Here is a 7349-nt window from a genome sequence, read left to right on the forward strand (position 1 = left end):
TCCCTGGCGCTGAGCAGCGCAGAAGCCGCGGTGGCAGCACCGACCTAAAGGCCAGCTCAGAGGACCACAGAAACCACGGACTCTTAGGCTGCTGCTTCTAACGGCCCCATCTCTTACCCAGCAGAGACTCGTTTCACCTACCGCGGGGTTGCCACCTTTGATTCCCACACCAGCGATGCTGGCTGCTGTCCTCTGCGCAGGTCCCAGCTCTGCCAGCACGGGGCGGTTGGAGGTGCCAGTGCCACAGGCTGCCCTGGTACTGGTGGTCCGGCTGAAGCGTGGGGGTGGGAAGCGTCCTCCCAGGCCAGCCACCCTGGATTACTTTCCTGGCCAGCTCAATTTGCAGATCAAGGATTTCCTGGAAGGGAGGCAGTGTCTTTGCGTGCAACAGTAGCTTTTTCCCTTCCGTGAATGTGTCCGGTCCTGTTTTGCACTCACAGCAACTTCTAGCCTCCACCAAGTCCCGTGAGTTTCACATCTTACCTACAGCCCCTTTATAAATAGAAAATTCAAGAGCAGTCTGCTGCTAGCAGCTGACGGGATGACGGGATCTCTCGTACAATCCTCATTCGTGTAGTAAGTCTTAGGACAGAGTGCGCGGTGAAATGAACCAGCCAAAATTACTTGAGACGACAGCACAGCTTGCAGCGGAGCATGTCACGGGTAACGGTTCTGGCCAGCACAAGCCCGTCTTGCCCACAGTGGAAGCTAAAGCGAGCAGGAACCTTCAGAGGTGCAAAAAGTCACACCATGCTCGGTGGGCAAAGGTCTGCAAGACAGATTGCTTGCACACAACCCACAGATAGGCTTGTTTGCCTTATGCAGAATAAGATATCTTTGCACTAGTAATAGACGCGTGTGTTCACCTTTTTAGCTTTGGATAACTTAGCTTTAGCGATATCTGATTGCTTCTGGCAGGTTAGGACAATTTTATATTAGTAATAAATTAATAAAGGAAGGGATTTGCTCTGATATGGTGCAGTGAGCTCGCACTCACATACCGCTTCCAATCTGCAAACTCTTTGAGACCTTCACTGAAGCATTTTGAGAGTCATCTGTGTTTTCTTTCCTTCTCCTTTCCATGCTCATACATGAGGCTTCCGTGTCTTATCTGCCTCTCACCATTCTGTATTTGCTCATTCTATCACATCCTCACAGTTTTAAGCAATGCACCTTCTGTTGCTCCTGTGAGAGCCCCACTTCCCTGAGATGGGTCTGTGAATTCTTGTGGTTCACATGGTGGGGATCAGCAGCATCAGTGCTTTGAGAAGGGCAACAGCTCCAAATGGAGCTATGTAATCATACAATCATGGACAGATTTAGGTGAGAAGGGAGCTCCGGAGGTCTTTGTCCTCTCCCCGCTCCAAGCAGGGCCACCCTCACAGCCATGTCAGGTTGCTCAGGGCCTTGTCCACGCAACGGTTGATGTTACCCAAGGGTGGAGATGCCACCATGCCACTGCCTTTCTGAGCCCTGCACCAGGGGCACCCCACTCTCCTGGGGCAGAGATGTTTCCTCCTGCCCCCATCAGAAGTTTCTGCATTGCAGAGGTGCCCACTGACTCTCACGCTTCTGCTGGGCACCGCTGAGGTCTTCTCCGTCGCACTGACCAGGTAGTGGAAGACATTGTTAGATCCCCATCAGCTGTCTCTCCTCCACTTTGAGAGGGACACGGAGAAGGCAATTAAAGCTGGAGCGCGGCGCACTGCCTTTGACATATCGCCCCGCACCTTCCGGTCATGAGGTGATAAGACGCTCATAAGGCAGAGGGGCCTGCAAAACACAGGAAGTCCACTGAAGAAACAGGATGCGTGTCCACGCGGATAAGAAACGCCGGGGGACTGCAGCAAGACAGCACGGGGATACGCAGCAGCCAGGCCTGGGACAGACAGGCCGCCGCAGCAGCCGTCGGACGGCATGGGACGGGTCGGCCCCTGTGCAACCAACACGGGAGGCCAAGGGTCCCTCGGGTCCCAAGGCAGCTGCCTGCAACCCTTTATCTAGAGATTTATTTTATATATGTTACTGGATGACGTGAACCTCTCCTGTTTGTTTTGCATTTCAGCTCTAATGTGCAATTTATGTTTTATATTTTCTATTTCTAAATTGCATATTAATTTTATAGTTACATGCTGATTTATTCCCTTACGAGATACAACTATGCATTTTCATATTTATGAGCGTATAACAAAACACATGACCCCCACCACCGCCCAGACTGCAGGAGCCAGGAGCACTAATGAACTTGGCCCCCAGCTGATACGAGAGCTGAGACCAAGAGCAGCCAAGCAGCAAAACCCAGAGCCGGTTCTTTGATCAAAGCCCCCGGGTTAACCAGGGGCCACCGTTTGCTATTTACAGCCGCCTCGGCTCACGTTCAAGAAGGAGGCTTTAAAAAGCCTGGAGGCAGCGTGGATGCCAGGGTAGCTCTGTCCTGCATGCACGGCATGCCGCTGCTCGCACGAGAATGGTGTAAATCCCAAATTGTGTCACAACACAGGCTGGATGAGGGCCGGTGTGCAGGGGAGGTCACTAGGAGCTGACACAAACTTGTGTCAAACTTGGTTTAAGCTATTAATCGAATAGTATTTGATTATTTTGAGCTAAGAGAACTCCGCCTAGCTTTTGGAGGACCCAAACAAATCCCAAGCAAATCTGGAGGACCTGAGCAAATCCCACCACAACCACCAGGCTACAGGACCGAGGGCTACAAAGGCTGTCCTGGGGTTGGTGGCCAGCTCAAACCCAGCTGACAGCATCGACAAGCAGAAGCGTGGTAGCCCTCACAAGGGCTCCCATGGAGGAACGGGCAAGTATGAGCAATCGTCGTGAGGGACAGGGAGTCAGGAGGAAGGGCTTGCAGTCATTTCGAGGCCATGCCACTGAAGAGAGCTGAGAAGGTTGGCAGCATGTGAGTCGGGCCGGTCCTCTGTTTGCGGACTTGATGTCCAGCCCTTCTTCTGGATGTGACAGCAGGCTCCTGTCTCTCGGAGACATGGTGACAAAGCATGATTTGAGAGCAAAGATTTGAAGCATTCTGTGACCCTCTAATGATCAGGTTAGTGTGGCTGGCTTTAAAAAAAACACAGTGCTTGCTCTCTTCCAGGCTGTCTCCGCATTGGGAGCCTGAAAGTCACCGGAAACCTCGTGTTCCGAGGTGACCCTTAGATGAACAGAAATAATTAGCGTGGAGTTTGGGAATGCAGGTACCACCTGCCTGCCACATTTCAGCACTGCGCTGTTAGTTTTGACGGAGCGGTACTGCACAAAACAGGACTGACGCAGTGGGGACCAAAGCATTTCAAAAGGCTGGCAAAGACGGCCTACCAGGAGAGACTGAAAGGCATTTCTCTTTCAGAAGAAGCGCCTGACTTGTCGTTGCATTTGGGAGAGGGAAAAAAAAGGATCAGAACCTAAGAAAGATCAAAATCTGCGAGACTAGGTTTCCTTTTTTCTCTGCAACGGAAAAGCCCAATGGTGGATGATGTTTTGCTCTTTGAGCTTATCTGAGCACAGGGATCATCACGGCTTCTTTCACCTTTGCATGTAGAGCGATTCTTACACGAGCATGCCTATGTGCATTAGCGTGTCCATGCGGGTACATCTGTGCATGTGTGTGTGCGAGATTCAGACCAACGGCCACATTGCTGTCCTTCTGCACGAGAAATGGAAAAGCAACGCTGCATTCGCTTCTTGCCTCAAAACAGTCTCCCAAAAGAGAGCACGGTCACCAAGGGGACGTTCGGCTGCTACGAACCGCCCATTGCCACTTTGCTAGATTTGTCTCCCTTTTCTCAGGAACAGATAAGTCAGCAAATCCAATTCCCGACCTCCTTGTGACGACTTTCAGAACCACCTCATTTATTTCAACTTACTGACTGCCTTACACCCCCAGGCTTTCACTGCTTTTCTCATTTGCATTGCATCTTCTTTACATTGGTTTTCCACCACTTCAGGAAACCAGTGGTTGCTGTGCGAGCCTGCTGGCCCTCTCCTCTTCCGCACGCCCGGTGGAAGCAAGGCCGATCAGCAATAGGAGATGAGGAAAGGCTAGAGGAGGAGGGGACGAAGGAGACAGCCAAAAACGTTCACAGGCTCCGTGGGTTCGGGACTCACGCCATGCCCGGCTGTCGGCACTTGAATGCTGCTCCAAGTATTGTCTGATGGCCCGACTCCCTCCTCCCCGACCAAAGTCAGCAGCAGGCTTCCTAAGAATAAATAGCCCGCTTGCCAGATCCCGACACAGCTATTCGTGACCTGGGCGCGTCTCTTTTGGCAGGCACGTTTCCTAAATTCTGCCTTCTCCAACCCAAGTTTAAAAGTGCTTGGTCCAGTACAAATATGCCGCGCAGCGCTGTATCTGTATGCACAAAAACCTGGGATGTCAAGCTACCTGTTGAGCTGCGTTTCACATGTGACCTAAGTGCAATAACGACCATAGAGAAGAGGGTTTTTTGCTAGCAAACAGTTTCTGCAAGAAGGAAACTTCAGGCTTCTGGTTATTTGGGAAAAATCTTTGAATATCATCAGGCTTTTCCTGGGATTATATTAACACTTTCAAATAAACAGCCCAGGTTAATCTTGCAAAATGCTTTCAAAGAACACAGAGGCTGCAGATGGGAGCAGCTCTAGCCGCCTTCCTCAGCATCGTTGCCTCAGTTCTTGCCTTTACTGTTGCTATTGCCTACGGTACTTCCTTAGATGCCGTTTAGAAGTCAGGCATTTTGCTCCTGCTGGTTTCCAGATTCCCTCTATAGTGATGCAGAGAGATCTCCTGGTCCTTTCCAGGCAAGCCTGGAAAGCGAGTGATCCTGTCTTTTATTGCCATTGATCTTAGGATGAGACTAAATGCTTCACAGAGGGACCAACCATTCTCTGTTTGCAGTAGAGAGCGCCTAGATACTGAAGGAGCCCTATCTGAGGGACATGAACCCTTGGGGAGAGTTTAGGACCATATTTGTTAGCAAGAACTATGTGCATCCCTCAGCCTGGCCTCCTCTCTCAGCCTTTGTCAGCATACAAGAAGCGACTTTCAAGCAAAGTACAGTCTCTCACACAAGGATTTGCCCTCAGAGTCCCCAAGTCTGGCTACGTGCAAGTTCCCAAGAAGCTGCCCCACCAAATAAGGCTTGCAGTCTTTCTAGGGCACCACAGTCAAAATATACATTGCTTCGCCGTGAGTTGCGCATCTAGGGCAGATCTGAGTCCAGCAAGCCAGACGCTCGCATGGTGTAAACAAGCCAAGCCATGCTAAAGTCAATGTATCTGGACGGATTTAGCCCGCCTGAGGAGCAGAGCATCCCTCTGTCTCTGCAATCGCATTACTGTATCAACGGAAATAGCACCGGTTCCTTTCAATCTTCTCACCGTTCCACCAGGGACCTTGCTGTCCCTCTGCTACAAGGGCACACGGGGAATTTGGAGGATTTCAGATTCTAGTCCAGGCTTTTGCCTCCGAGAGGCTGTGTCTCCATGCTCCTCGTTGCCTTCACGTAGGAGGGCACGTACACCGTACAGACAGGTTTTGCACATCGCACCTACACAGCCAGGTGCTCCGGGGTTCAGACAAACAGCACAGGGGATGGCAAGTCACCGTGTTTCTTTGCATCAAGCAAGGCATAGTCCATAGATCTCCATCCCCATGTTCCCTAGGGGAAAAAGGGATGTTCTCAAGGAAAATCCCTGTAAGGACAGGTACACTGTTGTTGCATTGGCTGGTGCAACCTTGGGGCAGACAACCAACCTCCTCGCTTTCGCTGTGATTTTCCCAGGACTTTGCTAACGGCAAGGAAACCTGCAGACAGCATGAAAGCAAGGTCGTGGAGCAGCTCCCTGAAGAGAGCGTTGTAGACCTTGAGAGAGCGGGAGGCCCCCTTCTCTCCTCGGAGGGGCTCACCTACATTTAGGCCCCAGCCTTCGAGGAGGAGGCTGTTTTAACCCTGATACCCACGGCCGGGGGGCACCGCGCCGGCCCTGCTAGCTCTCCTGCAGCGCCGCCCAAAACAGCCTTTACTACCCCAGGCAGGCTCTCCTCCCGGGTCACGTGTTCCCAGGGACCAAAAGGACTCCAAAACTAGCCTCTCCTTCAGCATTTTGACATGAGGCAATACCCAAAGAGAATTGCTTCAGCGTTACCCTCACGGCCTTGTTGCATGCAGGTGGACTTTTTTTTTTTTTAAAAAAAAAAGCCCTCTTCTGCTTGGTGTGCACCCCGTCCCCTCCCCGCGGGGGCAGCCGGACCCTCGCCGCGGGGCGCCCGCAAAGCCCGAAAGGGTCCCCGAGGACCCGCTCCGGGCTCCCCCCACGGCCAGCCCGGCTCTGCCTGGTGCCCGACGCGGCGGGAGGGGTGGAGAAGCTGCGGGGAAGCCGTCGAGACCCCCGCGCGAGGGTCGAGCACGGAGCTAAATATAGCCCTTATCTCGGCTGCCGAAAGATAACGGCCCGCGCGCGCGGCCCGCCGCAGCGCCCCGCGCCAGCCGCTGCCTACCTTTGCTTCGGGGGCAAATACCAGGCGGCGGTTGTGAAACACCCTGCCCCGGTCACGGCAAACAGGGCTCCGGCAGCGGAGGCATCTCCCTGCCCTCTCCCAGCTTCTCCAAATCTCATCACTACCTTCATCTAAAAACGGGAGCCTCTGAGGCTAAAAGGATGTTTTCCCCTCCTCAACAAAACCCTGCTGTCTTGCGGGACAATAAATCCATGAAATCGCAGCTTACAGCGGGGAGTCTCCGGGTTTAACAGCAGCCGTGCATGCGCTCCCACAAGTTAATGGGAAGCAAATGTCGGCACTTTAGCCCTGCTTTTTTGCTCCGTAAGGGGAGAGGAGAGGGAGCGCTGCTCGCAGCTGTGCGCTTAGAGGCCAGATGCGGCAAGAGAGAGGCAAACGCCACGCACATCGCAGGCGGCTGCCGGAGACGAAGCCGTCCCCGCGAGGAAGTCACTTTTTCCGCTTCGCGCCGTAAAGGCTGCCAGGGAAGAAGGCGTCGAAGCATCCCCTCGGGATGCGGGCACCGGGCCCGGGAGCCTCCCCGCGCAGGCAGCGTCAGCGCGGCCCCGCTGCCCGGTGTCACGAGATGCGGACGTGCCAGCGAGCCCGAGCGCCGAAGCGTCCCGGGCCGGCCCAAGACCGGTGCCCAAAAAAGGCTTTCCTGCCCCAAGAAGGGAAAAAAAGAGGTAGCGCTTCTCACGCGCCCGTTTGCAACTTCCACAAAGCTCCGCGCTTCCACGCAGGCGCCCGAGGCCCGACACGGAGCTCGCACCTCCCGCCAGAACCAGCTAATACCGCTCGGACGGAGCGGGCTGAAATAGAAGGTTGCCCCCACGCGTGGGAGGGTCCCTTAGATTTTTTT

This window comes from Apteryx rowi, unplaced genomic scaffold (genome assembly GCF_003343035.1).
Source record: "Apteryx rowi isolate R43461 unplaced genomic scaffold, aptRow1 scaffold_567, whole genome shotgun sequence".
NCBI classification, from domain to species: Eukaryota; Metazoa; Chordata; class Aves; order Apterygiformes; family Apterygidae; genus Apteryx; species Apteryx rowi.